The 21,205-nt window shown below is 40.7% G+C and overlaps 1 protein-coding gene across 1 annotated transcript in view; it reads right to left on the bottom strand.

Annotated features, from left to right (window-relative positions):
• Positions 1 to 14,148, bottom strand: part of LOC149309266 (sodium channel protein type 4 subunit alpha-like) — an 89,268-nt gene extending 75,120 nt beyond the window's left edge. The window contains exon 1 of the mRNA XM_089532070.1: positions 14,064 to 14,148. The gene's annotated coding sequence lies outside the window, so the exon portion shown is untranslated. The remainder of the gene's footprint in view (positions 1 to 14,063) is intronic.
• Positions 14,149 to 21,205: the final 7,057 nt, after the last annotated feature.

Here is a 21,205-nt window from a genome sequence, read left to right as displayed (position 1 = left end):
ATGAAAACAAGGCTCAGGCTCACTAGCCTGCCACTTGCCAGCCACACCTGCAGCCTCTCCCACATCCAGGCCTCATTCCAGAGCCCTTCTTCACACGGCTGTTTACCAACTTTCCTACCCATGCAGCCTGTTGCCACTTCACTCACTGCAGGTGCTGAGGCATATTTTGAATGTTACAGATTTCCACCAGACATTCCACTAGACATTGGTCCATCTATCTATCTATCCAACTCACCATCTTGGCTTTAAATCTGCGGAAGTCAAGTAAATGGACACAGTGCATTTGGAGCAGATATTTGTGTGTTGTGCGCCTTCAAGTTGTTTTAGACTTATGGCGACCCATTTAGGCAGAACCAAAAGAGGGAATGTATCACCAAAAAATAAAACAAGAGCAAACACAGAATGTACAACATATATATTTGCAGCCCCCCGCTCTCGCGCTCTCTCTCTCTCTCTCTCTCTCTCTCTCTCTCTATATATATATATATATATATATATGGCTGCAATTTTAGAAAAAGTCACTATAATTTGAACAGAAATCCAATGTAGCTCAACATGATGGTGAACTGTTTTCAGGGGTCAAAAGAAATGAGAGTGGTGATCACTTGAAGTTGCCCAAACTAGTTGGTCAGGCAGGCACCATTAGTTTTGGCAACACTAAGTGATCACTACCCTCTCTTCTTTTGGTGCTTTATCCTTGAGTTTAGAAAAGGTGTTTTTTTTTTTTTTTTTTTTTTTGGACTGCAGCTTCCAGACTCCCCCAATTTTATCTTTTCACACACTGTTTTATTTTCAAACTAAACCTGCAGTATGAAAGCCTTTCGAATGAAAGACATTTTCAATTAGGTTATTGGCTTCTGTTAAAATATGACACAAGGCACCACATGTCAAGCAATACACAACTAAGAACTCAGTAATTATTATGAGAATTTGGATTTACTAGCACATCTTTTTTCAAGATGGAGAGAATGAAATATACAGGTCTACATGTCCTTCAACAGTACACACCTAACTCTGGCTGCCAGATACCTAAGCATCAGGCTGCATTAATAACCTCTGGACCCTCTTAGACTCAAGCACAGTCAAACACATACTGAAAAATGAAATCCACCACAGTGTTAGGCCTACTATTAGACAGAGTGTTTTGTGGTGTCACAACAAGGTGCTTCAGGGAGAGGTGACTAAGGGAGCTTCTAAATCCCATGCAGTGGTGGCTAATACTTTCCATGTCAGTGGAGTGGTGAATCAACTCCAGATTTTAGTCTGAATTTCAAAGTATTTGTGCAAAATGCTGAACCCTACTCCCCAAATAGGTTTGGCATTTTTGATAGTTCAAAAAAAAAAAGTGTGAATTTAAATCCAGAGTAGATTCACTGCCACAGTGATATGAAAACCACCAGCTGCTACTCTTCAGGTGTTAAGATTTTGGTTGCTCGACACCTTGGCCTGCAAAGGTGAGGAACATTTGATGCTCTGCCTCAGGTAGCAACATGCTTTGGGTAGACTCTGTGCATCATCCCAATGGTGTGGAAATGTCTTTGCTTTCAGACACACCCAGAGCTTGACTGTTTGACATTTCTGGGATCTAGAAGAAGTTTTCTTTTACAATCAACTGTGTAGATCCTGGGTTTTTGAGACCTTTCCTATGACAGTTGACTTGCTTTCCATCCTTGAAACACATGGAGTGGTTTGCTCATCAGGGTCACAGCATTTCAGTTTGTGGCAATGTGGGTGAATGGCTTTCCTTGTAAAAATGGGTCAGACTATTTGTCTGATGAGTGTCCTCTAACTCTATGAGTTGTTGTTGTTCCCATGAAAATGCCAGGTTTGGAGCCTCTGAGTCCTGTTAGATCTAGTCTTAACTTTGAAAATCTCTGTGGCATGTTGTCTGGCACACAAACTGCAAAACTATACATGTAATGCATGTGTGGGGCTACCCTTACAGGCTGTTCAGAAACGATAATTAGTGCAAAATACAGTAGCATATTTATTAACTGGGCCCCAGGGACATCACTAGAAGGTGCAGGGGATGTGAACCATGACAGGTGACACCCTAAAGGAGGGTAACACAACTACTCCCCAAATATCTGCCTTTTGGCAGAAATGGGCTATGGCATTTCCTGTGTCCCTAAAGTACTGAAGAGAGGGGGTGAGTAGGGTGAGGCTCAGTGAGAAGAGAAAGGAAAGACCACAAGTCTTTTTTTCTGTTTACAAAAATTAAAATTTAAAACAAACAAAATATTTATAACTCACATCCCATTATATACAATGGGATAGTAAAATGATGTCCCTTATATAAAATGACAAAATCAATATTTGCCTTTTGGACATATGTACAGTATGTATTCAATCCTTGGATAGTTGAATCCATGGCTGCAGAATCTGTGGATACCGAGGACCGACTCTTTTGGAATTCCAGTGTGGTCAGAAAATCTCTCACAATTACTGATTTCCCTAGGTAATTTCCCACCCCCTTTTTATTGTGAAATAGTGCTTTACAAACAAATAAAGAGGGAAAAGAAGGGGAATGAACCAGTTAAAGCCCTCCTCACAGGGAATATGAACTGTCTAATTAAGGGTCATTTAACAGTAACAATCTTCCAAACACAAAGTAGCAAAAAAGATAAAAAGTTATTACTGTATGTGCAATTTTTGAACCAGAATTACTCCTGAATAATCATTATAAATTGAGCTAATTTGTGGTGACTAACAATATTGGATAATACAGCATTACATAATTGCCATGTGAAGTCACTGCATTTTGATTCCAAACAACTGTTGAAAAGCAGTCCTGGTTTGTATGAACCAGCTGGTCTCATTATGGACAATTATGCATTTTTCCTATCCCTTTGTAACTGTATCCAGGCCACATATCTTGGATCCAGTTGTAAGGGCTGCTAGGGCAAGGTTTTCAGGTGGACCTGAATCCCAAACATTGCTTATTTAACCGGTAGGTTAAAAGCAACTTTAAAATATAGGCTTCTCCCACACCTAAAATTGTCTCTGTAATCCAATGCCACTTGGCCAAGTCCATTTCCTTCTGTGGTTTTGATGTCATACATTATTCTGTCAAACTTCCTGCTCTGAAACCTGCACAAAGAACCTCCCTCCACTTTCCGGGATTAATCTGATGCCCTGAAGGAAGCTGACTTTGCTGCTGGCTGCTAAGAATGATATCCTTGGAGGTGAAACAAGAGATAGTATTAAGAGACCCATCCGGAACATAGGTTTAAAAAGCAACAGCAGGACATAGCCCTTGAGGTCTTGAGGACTCCTAGTCACAGAATAAATTAAACTCAGCTTTGTCCATGATAGAAGGATGTTAAAGCTACAGTCGTAGGAATGCTTACAGGATGGGAAGACCTTTTGAAATCCATGAGATTTACTTCCAAGTGTGTGTGCTTAGGACTGGAGTGTACACTTGGCAAAGTCAGATCTCATGCACCTCAATCTTTCACCACCTCATTTCCCATAACTGTGTATCAGACTGCAGCAAAAACAATTACATTTCTGTTCAAATTCCACTTTCTGGAAATTGAAAGCAAATAGTTTCGATCTTTAGTAGCACATACATATCCTACACACTATCTTGTGATGCCAGTCCATCCACAACAACTAAGTAAACACTTGCCATTATGATGTATGGAGTATGTACTGTAAGGAAACATTGCTGCATATTTTGTAAGGTTCCTTGTATACTGTCAGGACTGTACCCATAGAGACACATGGATATAAGAGGAGGCCCAGTGGATCTAACATAAAACCTACCAGTGTAGTGAACCATTTTGTTCTTGTAGTGATCAATCAGATCTCCCTGAAAAACCCACAAACAAGACATTTGGATAATAACACACATTATGAACACACACTGTCAACAGTGGAAGTCAAATCACACAGTGTTAGTGGTGGTGGACATCAGTGGCATCACTAGGGTTGGTGTGATGGTACCACTAGGATTGGTGTCACCCAGTGTAGTAACTTATGGTATCATCCCTATCGACCTCCTGGGATGAAGATATGGGTGGGTAGGACGGTCTCACCACACAGAACATAGCATCCTGCTGCTGCCATCCCATCTCCAGCCAAGACAGTAAAGATGGTATGCCACTCTGAACAAGAACAGTTTTTAAATTAGAAAAGCTGTCTAATTTAGAAACAAGAGGCAGTCACAGCCAAACAGACTATGAGGGGTGGGGGAGAGAAAGGTCTGTGGCTCCATCCCCATTGGCATGAACTAAAGGGGAGTGTCAAGCCAAGAACAGTTCCCTTTTTCGTTCCAAGAGGAGGGGCTTTGGGATGTCTCGCTGCTGTCCATGGTCACCTCCTCTGATAGTGTCACCAACTGCAGTCTGCAACCCCCGCAACCCCTAGTGATGCTACTGGTGGACAGCATCATGTTTTGTCTATGAATCAATACTATTTCTAGCTGACTCTGGGATTACACTGGACAGAATACTCTGGGCTATGCCTGGAATATTCTGGCTCTGGAGATGCCCTGGATTCCTGTTACCTCCACACTTTGGGGCAACAGCAATAGGCTGTCTATGCAACACATCCTGCTGTGCTAGGTGCCTTGTTGTGATCTCAGGGGTAGCAACTCATACCAGCAGTGGCAGCACCAAGTGGCACAGCAGGAAGCATGTGTAAATGGCCGCCCCATATTGTTCCAGAGTGCTGGAAAACTGGAACAATAAGCTTTGTATCCTTTTCTATGGACCTCATGGAAGCTACTAATGTCACAGAATAGGCCTCTATTGTGAACCGCACCACCAAATTTCCTTGCATTCTCACAGGGCTATATGGTAAAGGAAGGTTTTCTTTTAACCTCTCTGCCCACTAAGCCATTAAATTGCTACTGGGTTTGGTGGCAACAATGGTGGTGGTGGTGGGAGTGTGGTTCTCAAAATGGTGGCACAAAACGGAAGCATCCCTCTCCTCCGAATGCCAAAATTGCTCACTGACACCACTGTTCTGAGGGGATAGGCTGTAGAAGTGTTTTAAAGAAACAAGTACACCTGGATGTAGGGACCACCTTCCTAAAACCAGAATGGAAGTTCAAAAATACATTTAGAGCTTCCTTTTGCCCTTTTTCTTCCTGTAATTTTTTTTAAAAAAATCTGTCATTTTTAGTACTGCTCTGCCATCTGCTGTTTTAGATTGTATTGTTGTCCTTCCATTGTATATATTTTAGTATTTTATTATTGTATGTGTGCACCTTTCTCCACTCCTGTCTGTTCTGTGACAAAAAGATTGCTGTTTCATGCTAAGGTCAGCATCAAAACAGCTGGATCACTGATCACCACATGGAACAAATATTCTGAAGTTGATTCTCCTTTCATCTGTGCTTTTGCTTTTATTGTAAGCCGCACTGCTTCTTTTAAGGGTGGAATGTGAATAACTTAAATATGCAAATAGACAGTGGTGTTTTCACATGTCATGGAAGGTCATCAGTTCTGACAGAATAAAACATATTCACAAGCTCTTCTGCTGCTGTGCACAGTCATCCCTTTTGCTCAGTCCTTTGTCCAAATAGACATTTATTTCTTGATCTCAACTTACTAGTGCTCCTAAAGCAATGCACAATCAATAAAATAGGAAATAGATAATTTAAAAACAATTGCAAAAAGTCCAAACTCCTCTTTAAAATAACCTAAAACCATCAAATAGTTTTATAAAATAGCCAGAGCAAACATCCTCAGAGTGTCCAGAGTGCAGGCCAGAGCAGACAGGCAAAACCATCAATGCTTCAATGCTCAGCAAAAATTATGTAAGGTTCATTGCTTTTGAACAAGCTAGGATTAGGTAACCATCTTTAAACCCTTTTAGCATTTATACTTGTGTACATCATAGTTTATAAGGCCAAGGGCGATGGCCTACCATGACATGCAAACACCGTTATAACTATAGTTTTTTGTATTTTGACTTCACACAGTTATAATTCTTCAAAGTTTTCCAAATCTACTGTTTGAAATTTCATTTCAAAATGGCCAGGATAGAAGATCGGATAGGATGGTCATGTGGCCTGCTTTACAGAGGATAGTCACTGTTGCAAAAGATGTACAATCCAGGCCTAGTGTAAAAATCAAAGGTGGGTCTACACTGGCCAGAATACTCCAGGTTACTCCCAGAGTATTCTGGCCCCAAAAGCTACCCTGAATTCCCCCAGTATCTCCACACTCTAGAGTGACATCAGATGGTTGTGTACAGGCACATCCCACTGTGCTGCCTGGTGCTACCGCCACTGGTGCAAATCACTCCCCCTGAGGTTGAAAATGAGGTGCTCAGTACCCATAACAGAGCTTAGGAGGAGCAACTCATGCCAGCAGTGGTGGCACATTTTTTTCTAAGCAATAGTTAAGGCACCACTCTGAGCTGGGGCTTTTTTCCATGCAAACTGCCTCTGAGCTAAAGCCTCAATTTAAGGGTTTGTAGTTTTTGAATTTGGACAAAGAAAGAAAAGCATGTGACTTTTTTGAGCTTGCTAAGAAGGGAAGCATGAGAGCTGCACAACGAATGGGTATATTTAGGACACGGGTACAGAGAAATCTATGGTGTTTTGAAACTTGTATTGATAGTCTATAAGCCTGCTTTGCTCTCCCATCCTATCCCTTCTTCCTGAATATCTATGAATAAATAAATAAAAATTATACTGTATATACTCAACTATAAGTCAACTTCATGTATAAGTCGAGGACAGGTTTTGGGGCCAAAATTATGGATTTTTATATGACCCATGGATAAGTTGAGAGTAAAGCTTAGGGGCATGTAACAAAGGATTTAAAGGGTGAAGGAAAGCAAAACAATGTCAAAGGACATGCAAAATTCCAGCAGGCATAACTGTTTGTGTTCGCCCTAAAAGCTGGATGAATGAGAAAGCAGAGAGGAAGTCAGTGCTTCTAAAAGTGATTTTATATATATATATATATATATATATATATATATATGCATTTTAACAGGTGATGCTTGCTTTTTTAAAGTTAAAGTACAGTATTTACATTGACCCGTGGATAAGTCGACTCAAGTTTTTGGGGTCAATTTTTTGACTAGACTTATACATGAGTATATACAGTAAATTTCAGAGTGAATATAGAGAGAAAAGAAACAATAATACTTGGATGTCCTTAAGCAAGCAACAGAATTACTTATTAAAATAATCTGGAAGTAATGTGTCAAAATAAATTATACAATGCATTCCTTTTGGGTAGGAACAAAGGAACAACTACGTCATTTTTAAAAAAGTAATGTAATGACCTGTAGCGCTGCTACTCTTTATTAAAAAATGTAACGGTTAGTATTTACTCATTATTCCTAAACAGGGGGCCTATGAAGAATTTTCACTAATAGAATCCATACACTTTGAGAAACATGGTGCAAATTAAGCCTTTTGCCAGGCAGTGTTTTTCTGCTGAAATCCCTTCCCCATAACTATTTGCCCCATTTGGAAAAGCATTTGAGGCACAGCCTGATGAGCACATATGTTTTTCCATTTCCAGAAACTTCAGCATTTCTTGGCATGAGAAGAAGGAATAATATTCTTCTCATTCTGGACTTTGATCACAAACATAATGTATGATCACACACAGATGAATCCGGGTAGGAAAATTAGGGAACAGAGCAGAGGCCAAGTAGTGTTGTTTGTTTTGTAATTTCTGAAGGGCTGCGTGTATCTTCAAGCTGCTCATCAGTGGCATCACTAGGGTTGGCGTCAGCTTTCTTTGCTGTCCAGCTTTCACAACCACTCATAGAAATGGGAAATGCAATGGCATGGACAATCCTTAGTATTCAATTATATAGCTTATATGTACACTTCAGAGTCTTGTCCAGCTCCTTCATAGGATTTCTCTGATTACTTGACTACAGTCTCTATTCTGATTAATGACTGAGCCAACATATGGAAAATCTTGAACTGTTTCAAGATTTCAAGTATCTGCTTTAAAGCTATGTAAATCATCTGTGGTCATTATTTTTGTTTTCTTGGTGTTCAGCTCTAAATTATGACACTCCTTCCAACTGCTATCTATTGGTCTGGGAGGGAGTGAAAGGACAGGCCCAACCCCATCAGGCTTGAAGAGGAAGGGCCCTCCCCTCCCTCCTTCCAACTGTCATCTTCTGGCCTTAGAGAGAGTGAAAGGACAGGCCCAACGCCATCGGGCCTGGCCTCAATTAAGAAAAGAGCCCTCCCTCCAGTCCATCTGCCTTGGTCCAGACCTCAGAGGAAGAGAAGAACTGCTGGACTTGATCCCCTCTCCCCTCACCATTCCCTTCTCGTTTTGTGTCATGTCTTTTTAGATTGTAAGCCTGAGAGCAGGGAACCATCTATTATCCTCTCTGTTTTAAGCCGCCCGGATTCCCAGTCATTGGGCAGCATATAAATAAATCGTATTATTATTATTATTATTATTATTATTATTATTATTAAATTGCCGTTGCACTTTCTTCCTTTACTTTCTTCAGTAATCTTTTCAATCTTTTCTATTTTCTGCTAGTAGTATGGTATCATCTACATATCTTAAATTGCTGAAGTTCCTTCCTCCAATTTTCACACCTTCTTCCCCAGATTCTAATCCTGCTTTACATATATGTTCAGCATACAAGTTAAACACATAGCATGATAAAATGGAGTCTTGCCTGACCCCCTTGCGACTGGAAATCATTCTGTTTCTCCAAATACTGTCTTCACAGTAGTTTCTTGTCCTGAGTACAGGTTACACATCAGGACAATCAAATGTAGTGACACACTCATTTCTTTAAGAGCAATCCATAGCTTTTTATTATCTTTACAACCAAAGACTTTGGTATAATCCAGTGATGGCGAACCTCTGGCACGCGTGTCAGAGGTGGCACGCAGAGCCTTCTCTGTGGGCACATGTGCTGTCGCCCCAGCACAGAGTTTGCCAGAGTTTGTTACTAGAAAGCCAGAGGGACATGGCACTTTGCAATAAAGAAATGGGTTTTGGGTTGCAGTTTGGGCACTCGCCCTCTAAAAGGCTCACCATCACTGCTATAATCGATAAAATGCAGGCTGATTTTCTTTTTGATTTTTTTTTTGTGCAAAACATGTTAGCAATATGATCCCTAGTGCCTTTTCCTTTCCTAAACTCTCACAACAAGGGGGCCCGGGTCAGTACAAGTTCTTTTGTCCTTCGGACACATAATCATACAATCATAGAGTTTCAAGGGGCCGCAAGGGCTATCTAGTTCAAACCAAACATATTATAAGGCAACCAAGTGCTCTAAAAAGTTTTTTGCTGTTGCAATTTCCAGTGTCATTCTGAGGCAATTGAAAGTGTCACCACATTGCATTTCATGTACAGAAGTTAGGTAGAATGGCAGTTGACTCTTAAACACTGGTAATGGGAGAGTGTTGTTTTAATTGTTTGAATTCTATAACAAATTTAAAGGTTTTATCTGTGAGACGCCTTGGATCCCTCAGGTGAGAAAGGTGGGGTATAAATGAAATAATAACAACAACAACTGTCCACTACTTCTGAAGGTGGTTTAGGACAAAAAATGTGGTATACACAGTCTATAAGTCAGTGGTTCCCAACCTTCCTAATGTCGCGACCCTTTAATACAGTTCCTCATGTTGTGGTGACCCAACCCCATGAAATTATTTTCGTTGCTACTTCATAACTGTAATTAAATAGGTGTTTTCTAATGGTCTTAGGCGACCCCCATGAAAAGGTCATTCAACTCCCAAAGGGGTCCCGACCCACAGGTTGGGAACCACTGCTCTAAGTAGTGGAACAAGGGAACCAGGAGGGATGGTTGTGAGTCTGCCACTGATGATCCTCAACAAGTGCTGAGGTGGTTTCCTCATTCTACCTAGTGTTGCCAATTAAAATAAGGGACAGGGCTCCTATATCTTTAATAGAAGAAGGGATTTCAGCAGTTATTATTACAATTTTGTCAAAATTATAACAAGTTATGACAGTAGGATATTTTCCATACACTGTCACTGAGTAATGGGGATGATTAAAAAAACAGCTCTGGGAAAGAGTTGTAGAGAGAAGATCCAAACAAATTAACAGAGAAACTGCTGGTATCCAGGGCTGCACTTTAACTATCATGTTTTCCAAAAGGCTGTCCCTAGGAAACCTTGGGGAACCTTCTGGAAATCATTGCTCCAGTGAGAACTATAGTTCCCTGTAACACATAGTTACATCTAATAGGGAATTCTTGACACTTCGCCAAACTACAGCTCCAAATATTCTTGGAGCGAAGCCATGTCAACTGAAGTGCTGCAAAACCTATAAAACCCTGTACAGGGAGTAGCAACATATAGACTTCTGATAGCCACTTGCCTTGGACATAAAATGAAAAGGCACAAGAACAGAGTATAATTTGGGTCCAAACTTAGAACACATTTCCAGTGCCAGTGCTCAGTCCCACAATGTAGTAAGAAATCATCCAATGCCTCTAAACATATGCAGAGCATCATTTATTTTCTTGTTTGAGAGAAGCTTCTTTTGGTTCCACTGTCATCAGCGGCAAACTTTGTGAGGATCAAGTACATACATAAGTGCATAAATGGGAGAGGGCCACATCGTGTGCCACCAGCAAACCAGGACTGCTGGATACTGGCTGCTCTCCCAGTCACTGCCATGGAAGGAGGAAGAAGGGAAACCAATGAACAGAGCAGAGACAGCAGTTCTAGTAGTGCTAGCATGTCATCTTCCTCCTCTTCCTCTGTCCATCAAAAGGAGGGTACAGAGGGAGGTGTGTGTGGCTAGGTTGCCCCCCCCCCCACTCTACTTCCACTGACACTTTTTATTCAGCCTCACTTTTGGCATGTACGCTCTGTTATAGTTGACAGCTGGTTTGTGGGGAGGTTGGAAGAAGTATTTTTAAAGTTGCCTTTCGGATTTAATTGCATTTGTTTTTATCTGAATTTTACTGTTAACCATGTAGGTAGGCTGTGAAATGAATGGAAGTGGGTACATGTTTCTGCACAAAAGAATGTGTGCCCACAGAGGACAACAATGGGAGAGGCCAATAGTTGAGACTTTGTTGTTATCCTTAATTGCCCACAAGTCAACCCACTGGATGAAACATCTCCAGGCTCCCTTGTCCTCTACTGCTCTACTTAGGTCCTATAAATTCATACCTATGACCTCCCTAATAGAGCCTATCCATCTAAGCCTTACTCTCTTTCTACTTCCTTCCACCTTTCCTAGCATTATTGTCTTTTCTAACGAATCGTGACTTCTCATGATCTGGCCACAGGAATACAATGGCTTGAATGATTCTAACTTTAGTGCTTATTTGTGTATCTTTAGTCTTTAGGATCTTTTCTAGTTCTTTCAGATCTGCCCTTCCCATTCCTAGTCTTCTTAGCTTACAGTTGTAAACTGCTTAGACACTGCTTAGGTGGTATGAAGTGGTATATAAATAAAGCTTGTTTGTTTTCTTATTTCTTGACTACAGTCTCCTTTGATTCAATGTATGGGAACTCTTTCTATTTCAATTTCCTCATTGTCTAGGTTGAATGTATGTAAGGTCCTCCATGGCCGTTGTCTTTGTTTTCTTTATGTTCAGCAGTAAGCTGTCTTTGCACTTCTTTGACCTTCCTTAATAATTGTTTAAAGTCCATGATGTTTTCTGCTAGTAGTACAATGTCATCTGCATTTTTTAGATTGTTGATTTTCCTTTTTCCTATCTTCACTCCTCCTTTTTCTGAGTTTAAACCTGCTCTTTGTATCATATTTTCTGCATACAATTTGAACAAACCAGGTGATACTATGCAGCTTTGTTTGACCTATTTGCCTATTGGGAGCCATTCTGTTTTTCCGTATTTTGGTCTAACAGTGCCTTCTTGTCCTAAGTACAGATTTCTTATCAGGACTGTCAGATGTAGTAGCACTCTCATGTCCTTAAGAGCCATCCATATTTTTGTGACCTATGCTGTCAGATGCTTTGCTATAGTATGTAAAGCACATGCTGATTTTTTCCTGGAATTCCTTGGTATGCTCCATTAGCCATCATATGTTTGCAATGTTGTCCCTAGTACTTCTTCCTTTCCTGAATCCCACTTGTACCTCTGGGATTTCTCTCTCCATGTATGATTGGAGTCTATGTTGTAGAAGGTCTAGGGACATTTTCACATGGAGAAAATCAGGGATTAAAAAGGCATTTTCCTGGCAAAGTTGCACGATCAAAGCAAAGATTTTCAGACAGTGTTGAGATCAGAGACGACTTATCCTGGGAAGAACCAGGAATGTTCCAGAAACAAACTGGTCACGAGATTTCCCTGTGAATAGTTTGTTGCTTGAGAATTCCTGGTTCTTCCCAGGATAAGTCCTCTCACATCGCGATATGTGTGAAAATTTTCGCTACAATTGCACAATTTTGCTGGGAAAATGCCTTTTACTCGCTCCTTTTTTCCAGCATGTGAAAATGTCTCATGTCTATGTTGTAGTTAAGGCTACCTGATTCTTTGTGTTTTCTAATCTGTCACTTCTTTACTTAGACTGATAATCTTCAGATGACTTTGCTTCTTCCTCTTCTCTCTATAGTTCCCCTCTCCTCACCGTTATTTCACTTTCATTATAAATTCCTATAATAAACATATTTCCTTCTACTTGGGCATTGCTACTTACTGCAAACATCATTTTCCACACAGATCTGGTAAATTTAATAAATACTGTATGAACTATGAGATCTTATCCTTTCAATCATGCTGTGTGGGTTTCAGTAACTTAAACTTGTAGAAAATAAACCTTCACATCACAGACTTGACACCAGATGTATGTGGCAGGTAGCTAGTGCCTCTATTTCTCCATCTTCAACTCTCCCTCTCTTCTCCCTGTGCAAGAGTTGATTATGTCACTTAGTGCCTTTCTGCTTTAAATGCAGGGTGTCCTTGCCTGCGACATCATGGACACTAAGCCCTTGGGCAACACACAGAAACATTTCTAAATCAGCAAGTCAAAGAGCATGTAACATCCTCAACCACTGGTTGGCAGAAAATAGATTCATCAATTCTACTTTAAGCATAAATGGCACTCGTAACCCAATTGCGGACAAACAGAAAAACTCAATTATGCCAGGGATCTGGTACATATTTCTATTTTTTAAAGATAATATCTCCTCACAAGACAGAAAATATATTTTCATATTGTGAAAGTATTTTTTCAGGGTTTCAAACTAATTTAAGTTTCACTCCTAGAATCTGTTTTCAGTGTCAGGCTGAATGTTGGGACACGTAAAATAAACAATACAGCTGGAGAACAGTGTCTCTGAGGATGGGCAGAGTGCCTTTTCCCCATCACTTCTCAAGTAATCATTTCTGACTAGCCCACACATTATGTAAGTGTCCAGTTAAAGACCAAAGAGTATGAAAGAAAGCTTGCATTTTAGTATACTTCAGTATATTTCACCAAGTTGACAACCCAGCTTTCAAGGTTAAGAACAGTTCCTCCTCTTGCAATGTTGCCCTAGCAAACAGAATCCTTTCATGTAACCCCCAGCATGGCCTGGGTTTATATTTAGAGTGATAGATGAAGACGACAGGAGCTGGGTGCATTTCTAGCTTTAAGGCCAAGATTCTAGTCATCCTCCGAAGTACGGAGAAGATGGACACTCAACCCATCTCGCCTTACAGCCATGCCAATTTCGTAAGCCTTCAACAGTCTCTTTGTGGCTCCCATCCATATGTCACTTAAATCTTGACCACACAGTCCCTCTCGCCTGTCAGATTTGTTTATGGTCCCAGGTATACTCCCTTTCACCCCCACAAACTTTCTTCAACATTCTCTCTCTTTGTTTTTTATACATGCCAGAAAAGGACCTGAAGGAAGCCAGCAGTTGTTTGGAGTTTGGGGAGCCAGTAGCCAGGGAACACAGCCAAAAGCTCTTTTAGCCAAAGGTGTCACAACAGCAGCAGCGATCATACGTAACTCTCCACAGGTCAGTAAAAGCCAGTAAAAAAAAAAAATCCCACAAGGCAAGAGCGTGTGGTTATTAAGTCATCCCAGTCTAATGGGGGAAAAGAGCAAAGGGACATTTGGGAGGCAAGGAAAAAAATAGTCAGGCAGCAGCTGGGGGTTTCATTGCCTACTTACTGTTCGATGGAGTGAGCAATATTCCAAAGAAAGGCCCTTTTAGGGTCCAATTTTTCACTCCCTTCAGACTTGTCGAGAGTGGGAGTCTCAGGCCGAGCTGCTGCCTGTTGGCAGAACAGCTGCTGTTGCCTTCAAATGGTCATGCTGAAACCTGAGGACCGGAGGGTTCTTCAGGTAGCATCGTCCTCTCTTGGTTTTGGCACTCACCCCCTCTGGGCAGCTGGTCAAGTATCAGATAGTTCCTGCAACTCTGCAGCTCCATCTTGTAGTCTGGGTGGATGATACAGCCATCCAAGAAAACACACAAAGGAACATTTACGTTTCGGGTGTCCGGTCCAATACAGCAAGGGGATCCTCTAATATGGAGCAAAGGGATTTGGGAGTGGTCAACTTCCTTTGTCTCCTGAACAATGTACGTCCTACAAGATGATCAACTTCTTCCCTTTCCCAGAGCACTATGTACTCCTGAGGTTCTTCCACATGAAATACTTTACTGCTTCTGGGACATTCCATTTGCAATAAGCTCAAAGTGAAATGCTAGGGGTGATTTGTTCCATATGACAATTCATATGGTTCTTATTCTTCAAAATTCCTTATTAAAATTGTGGGGGAAAAACCCCACTTTCAACAAGATGTTTATACAGAAATGAATCATGTTCAGCAAAATTCCCTCTTTGCCTCTCTTTAATTAATTGTTGTTTGTTGTCGTTGTGTGCCTTCAAGTCATTTCTGGCTTAACTCAACCCTAAGTCGATCCCAGAGTTTTCTTGGGAGGTTTCTTCAGAGAGGGTTCGCCATTGCTATCCATTGAGCCTGAGAGTGTGTGACTTTCCCAAGGTCGCCCAGTGGGTTTACACGGCTGAGCCAAGAATCAAACCCTGGTCTACAGAGTCAAAGGACCGTATCACACTAGCGAAATCCTGTTCAGAAATGGGATTTAAACTAGATTTAATTTTTAAAAAAACTACAAATGTGGGAAGTTTATCACATGACATGGCAGACAAAGTGAAATAACATGAAAATAAAGGTAAAACGGAGAAAAATGCCAAGTTCCAAAAGTAAAAAGCTGCCATTTTTCTCGGTTTTACCTTCAGTTTATTTTCATGTTATTTCATTTTGGCAGTAATGCGGTTGCCACGGCCCTGATCTGGCTGTAAAAGAAGAGGCTGGAGGCTGCCTCTTCAGGGCTGTCTGCACAACCCCTTAGTACCTAAATTCCATAGTTTCTCTGCTCTAAGTAGTTAGCGTTATGTGTTCTTCCTCATTAATAATTTCTGACCTCTTGTTGTCTGGCCATACCTTTTGACACACTCTGGTGTTGGTCCACATGTCCCAGTTTCATTTGTGAAATTTTTGAGGGTATGTTAGCTCTGGCCTTGTTTAAACCAATCCCACAGAAATGGGATGAAGATCCTGGCTAATTCCAAATTATTGGATATTTGGGAAGCCCTAGGTGTGTCTACCGATGAGTACATCTACTCATAAGATTTATGACATGAGTGAGCAATCAGCTTGGTGCTTCAAGTGACAAAATGGTGCCAATTTTTAAATTTAAAAGAGCTACTTAGTCATGCTGGTGTTAAGGTGAGCCACCATGGGTGCCTTTTTGGGAGAAATACAGCATAAAAATTAAATAAATAAATAAATAAATAAATAAAATGCTCAAAATCAAGGGCATTTGGGAATTCCTCTTGGACAGAAGGTGGAAATGGAGGGCATGTCTTGGAAAAAGTGGATGTCTCATCACTCTGGATTGAATAGGTGGCTTACCACCTAGGTAATTCTTAACACTCTTCCCATCCAGCAGGGTAATATTTAGACCTTATATGGGTAACAAATTGTATGTAGTTGGCTTCAGTTCTGATAACCTTGGGCTTTGCCCTGGGGCCCATTCACACTATAGAACAATAGCACTATTATTCCATTTATTAATCCTATGGAATCCAGAGACTGACAGTTTAGGGTCAGGTATTTAGAATTCTCAGTCAAACAAATATAGTGCCTCACCATACTTCAAATCCCAGGATGCCATAGGATGGAACCATGACAGTTAAAGTGGATTAATAACATTATAATTATGTAGTGTGAATGGGCCCCTGGTTAGTCCACCTTCTTCATCACTAGAACCAGTGGAGATCAGTGGCCATTGGAAGGCACTGTGCAGCTCTTCCGTCTGCTTTTGGCATTTTCTGTGATGAGAAAACAGACAGAAGAGGGGACAGAAAAAACAAGTGTGGGTTATTATTAATTGAATTATCTGAAACACCCATAAAATTCAGTTAATGAGGCAGTGTGTATTCAGGACAAAAAAAACCCTCATCTGAACTAAAGTATAATTTGTTCCATAGTAATTTCTGTACTGTTGTTGCTAGGTTTCTCCTGACACTGGTTTGTTCAAATAAATAAATGCATTGGCATGTTTGGGGTTACAATAACATGAAAATGCCTGGGAAGTGATTAATTTCCCCATAATTTCAGTATTTCCTGCTCTACCCTGACAAATTACAGTATGCAATGTATCCGAGGATGTATCACTAATGGTTCGGTATGACAGAAGCAAGAAGCTTGTTTGTTGTCTTATCAGTGGCAAATAAATAGTGAAAAATTATTATTCAGCATATGTCTTCCTCCAAAGAAGACAATAAACTGAGGGTGAAGCAGTTTTAATGAGAGAAATATCCAATGTGGGATTAGTCAGCCATCCTCATCACCCCTCCACTGTTTGAATCATCAAATTCATAGTTCCTCTCATTTTATTTAAACCTTAATTTTTAAAAAGTGAAACTTTCAACAAAAAGTAATTGCCTTCCATTCAGCATTGAGCTCCTGATGCTCCATTAATCCCAAACATGGGATCTATAGCATAGATTCTTTCAATGCATGAGGTTGTCCCATAAATTCTACATTGACTTTGGAGATTATCAGATTATCAGATGGGGGGGAAAGCCAGGTGTAAAAGGCATATTCCTGGCAAAGTTACACAGTTGAGCTGAAGATTTTTAGACACATAGCACCTATCCAGGACTTAGCCCATGAAGATCCAGGAATGCTTCAGCAACTGCTGGAGTATTCCTGGATCTTCGTGGCTTAAATCCTGGATAAGCATGATGTCATCTGAAAATATTCAGTGCAATTGCACGACTTTGCCGGAAGTATGCTTTTTTCTTTCCCGATTTCTCCCCGTCTGATAATTTTCATGAATAACAGGCATTTTTAAAATAAATAAATAAATAAATAAACTAACAAACAAACAAATTATTCTGCCAAGAACATGGGTATTTCTCCCTACCACCTTCCAAGTCCATGTCATGCATAGGCTCTTGCGCACAGAAGTCATGCTTCCATAAAACAGTTTTTTTAAAGATGCCAAGGGGATTTTTTCATTTCAGTCAGTGACAATTAAGGAATGCTTAATCCTCATGCCATAAACAGAATTAAGTGGCACAGTCAATGTTTCGTTTATGCTACTAGTGTGTGCTCAAAAGCAGCAAACATGACTAATACATTTAGCACATGTTCAGAAGCGCTCTGTATTACTTCGTAGCTTCTAGAGGTACATTCCATCCTGCTGTGGTTCAAATGTAAACCCTGTTCTTGAACTTCTGGTTTACTTACCTTGAACCCTCAAGGGGCCCTCAAATTCCCACTGGTTAAATTCACCAATATAATTAATAATTAATTAAAAGTGACCAGCAGAAAGAAAACTCCTGGAGAGTCCTAGCTGTTTCTTCAGACAAGCTGAAGACTGTGTTTGGTTCCCCCTGGTTGTTCCTTTAGGCACAAGGCTGCTATTCATTCTTCTGCCACTATATCCAATGTCAGAGCCCAGCAGAGGGATATGAGGTCACAGTGCCATCCTCAGGCACCCTGAGATTAACCCAGTACTTTATCAATTTTTTATTAAAAATGGGTGGGTGTAAACAAGTGGTATGCTTTTTAATTTGATTCAGATTCAATTATTTTTTAATATTATAATTTGTTTAACTATGGGCCCATACAGACAGGCCAAAATAAAGCTGCTTCAGGACACTTTGGTGGTATGCTGTTTAAATGATGCATGCGTTCTAAGAGTCCAGAAGCCATGCCAAAGCCACGTTTCAGTCCTAAGGACTGGACCACAGCTTTGGCACAGCTGCTGGCCTTTTAGAATGCATGCATCATTTACACAGCATACCTCCAAAGTAGCTTTATTTTGGCCTGTCTGTACAGGCTCTCAATTTTGCTATTATAATCTATTCTGGGTTTTTAAACCTATTTTCTAATCTTATAGCCTTTAGTTCCAATTTTGTAAGAAATGCAGGATTATGCCAAAGAAAGAAAAGTGTCCGTACATATGTGTGCATCCATAGAGTGGATATTAGGCTTGGAAGCTGTTGCGTTGACCTGTTGTGCTTTTTAAACTACTGGACCTCTCTAATAAAAGGTCCCATGGAGGTCCCCATGGGGCTTATGCATGGGTTGTACAACATTTCATATTACTTTTATTTCCTAATATAGGCATTTCTATAAATAAATTTTTCCTAATGCATTTTTGTATGTTGCCTTCATTAAGATACATTTTCACCAAGTGTAGATATTGCCTGAATACTAATACTGACATTTTTTATAGCAGGACGTCATAAAAATATTCAGAGAAGTGTGACTATCAAAAGAGCTGAATAAGCATCTTTTTCCTGTCCTACTAAGAAACATTTCTATGTGTGAGCCATATAATTGGTACCTTGGCTTGCATAATCAAGTCTCCTGTTGTTAACTCTCTCTGAGATTAAATTAAGAGAAAGGCAATCTGTAAAGTGCACGAGTCAAGCAAGCATGTTCTACTTAATTTATGGGATTGACAATTCCTAAATTGTGGCTTCATTCTCCAGTTCTCAGAAACTTGTGAAAAATTTCTGCCATCTTGTTGACATGTGAAAGGCTCTCTCTCTCTCTCTCTCTCTCTCTCTCTCTCTCTGTATTTCGGTATATTTATTCACTAAGAGCCTTAGTGCATGATAAAAGAAAGCCAAGATGCAGCAAGAGATGTGGCTTTCTCTTTGCCTCTCCACATGCTGTAGTAGCACTTCCATTCTACTTCCAGAAGGAGACAGTCATAAAAGTGTGCCTTTTGCCAAACATATTTTTCCAGTGCAATAAAAGACATACTTTTATGGCAGTCTCCCTTGGGAAGAGAACGGAAGTGCTTCAACAGCCTGTGGAGAGACTGTTTCAAAGCGTCCCCAGAAATGGCGCCCTCTGGAACCGAATTGGGACGCGATGGGAACGCGTGGCGGCGGTGTCCCCCCGTGCGATAAAGTCGCGTTTTGGGCCCCATCCGGTGCCCATCGCGTTCCGTGCGCACCCCCGCTCGCCCCCGTTAGAACGCGCTGGGGAGCGGTTTAACCCCCATGCAATAAACTTCAAGGAAAAAACGCTTTTTTCTTGCTATGTCTTGGCTTTCTTATGTCATGCAGTAATGCTCTAGGAAGGACACCGACTGAGTTTGAGAGGACGTAGAACCCACTGGGTAACCTTGGGAAAGTCACATGCTCTCAGCCTCAGAGTAAGGCAAAGGCAAATCTCCTCTGAAGAAATCTTGCCAAGAAAACACTGATAAGTTTGTCTGAGGGTCTCCAAAAGTTAAAAACTACTTGAAGGCATACAAAACAATAACAAATGGCCATATAAATGTGCTTATGATTGCAGCCTCCATGATAAATTTCAATAAATGTATTTATCCAGAAGTTTTATTGGTTTCAGTGGGACTGATTCCCACTTATTTAAAACTGCACCCTGAACTATTTGGTTTGACATTTCTTCCTGTATTTTGAGAATATACCATTTCCCACTGTCTGAATTGTTGGAAGTGAGGAGGATTTGTGTGACTAAAGTCCAAAAGAGCACATTAATCTGGTGTGGTAAATTGACTAATACTTGCAGAATTTCATTTCCAGCTTTAATAAAAAGCTACTTTAGGCTCTTTACAGACCGACCAAAAGAGGCGGTCTTGTGCCGCTGCCGGTTGCAGCGTGGAGGAGTCGCAGCAGCCAAACCATGCGACTCCTCCGCACTGCAAAGAAGCACCAAAATGGCGCTTCTCTTTGCGGCAGTTATGACACCGCGAGGCGCCAATGGCACACTCGCAGTGTCATATGTGCCGCGCGACGTGCAGATGCAGTGCGTCCGCTATATAAAGATGGCGGCCCCCGTGTGGAATGGGCGCCGCCATTTTGTACAGACTGGGTCCCTATTAGGGTTAGGGGCGTCCAGAAGGGACGCCCCTTTCTAACCCTAATACGGACCCAGTCCGTACTTTATGCCCATTTGTAAAGGGCCTTAGACTACTTTCTGTTTAGTAGTAACTAAAACAAGATTTCCCCCTTCCACCTCCCTTTTGGGAAGCATAAGAGAAGATGTTAGAGGTTCATCCAAATCCTGGGGAAAGCCGACAGAACCAGACAATTTCAGGAAACATATCTTCAAATGCTCAAGGTCTCATTTGCTGAAACAGGTTTGAAAATATGGTCTACTTGGATGATATGGTTATGTGGAAGCCTTAAATTATAAGTCAGGTTCCACAGGCTTTATAGCATTAAAGAGTGTTTATTTGTTTGTTTGTAAATCTGGCATTATTTGTGGACCTAAATTCATTTCCTGTGTGCACAAGAGTACTCCAAAAATAAAGCAGAGTGTCCAGTCTATAAAAAGCCTTTTTACTCCATCAAGTAGAATATGAAGTCTGAAGGTGACATTATGGTGTCTTTTGCTAATCTTTTGCTAATCTTTACTGTGGGCAGTTCTGTTCCCAGAGAGGAGGACAGTTACCAGGGAAAATAATGCATCTGTTTATTTCCAAACAAGCTCTTCATCTTCAGGGTTCGTGCTGTATGAAGGGCTGTCATTTTAAGGGCTATGAAGTCAGAAATCAAGGCAGAAAAATGTATCAGGAGGCACTAAGGAGACAGGTCAGATTAGAAGGGCAGATCTATGCAACAGATTGAAAAGCAATAAATTATTCCAAAGTAGTATGTGTTTTTGTGGTATATATAGGAAGTGCATCTTTTCAGAGGAGAACAAGTGTCTTCAAGGTATCCAGAACAACTTCAAATGGGATTTTTTTAAAAAAAATAATGTGCATACATAGATAAACAAATACAAGCATC

Source organism: Sceloporus occidentalis, unplaced genomic scaffold, assembly GCF_023333645.1.
Source record: "Sceloporus occidentalis isolate IW3139 unplaced genomic scaffold, rSceOcc1.0.p SCAF_7, whole genome shotgun sequence".
NCBI lineage: Eukaryota > Metazoa > Chordata > Lepidosauria > Squamata > Phrynosomatidae > Sceloporus > Sceloporus occidentalis.
The sequence above is the reverse complement of the archived record's forward strand: the minus strand, read 5'-3'. Positions and strand labels throughout refer to the sequence as shown.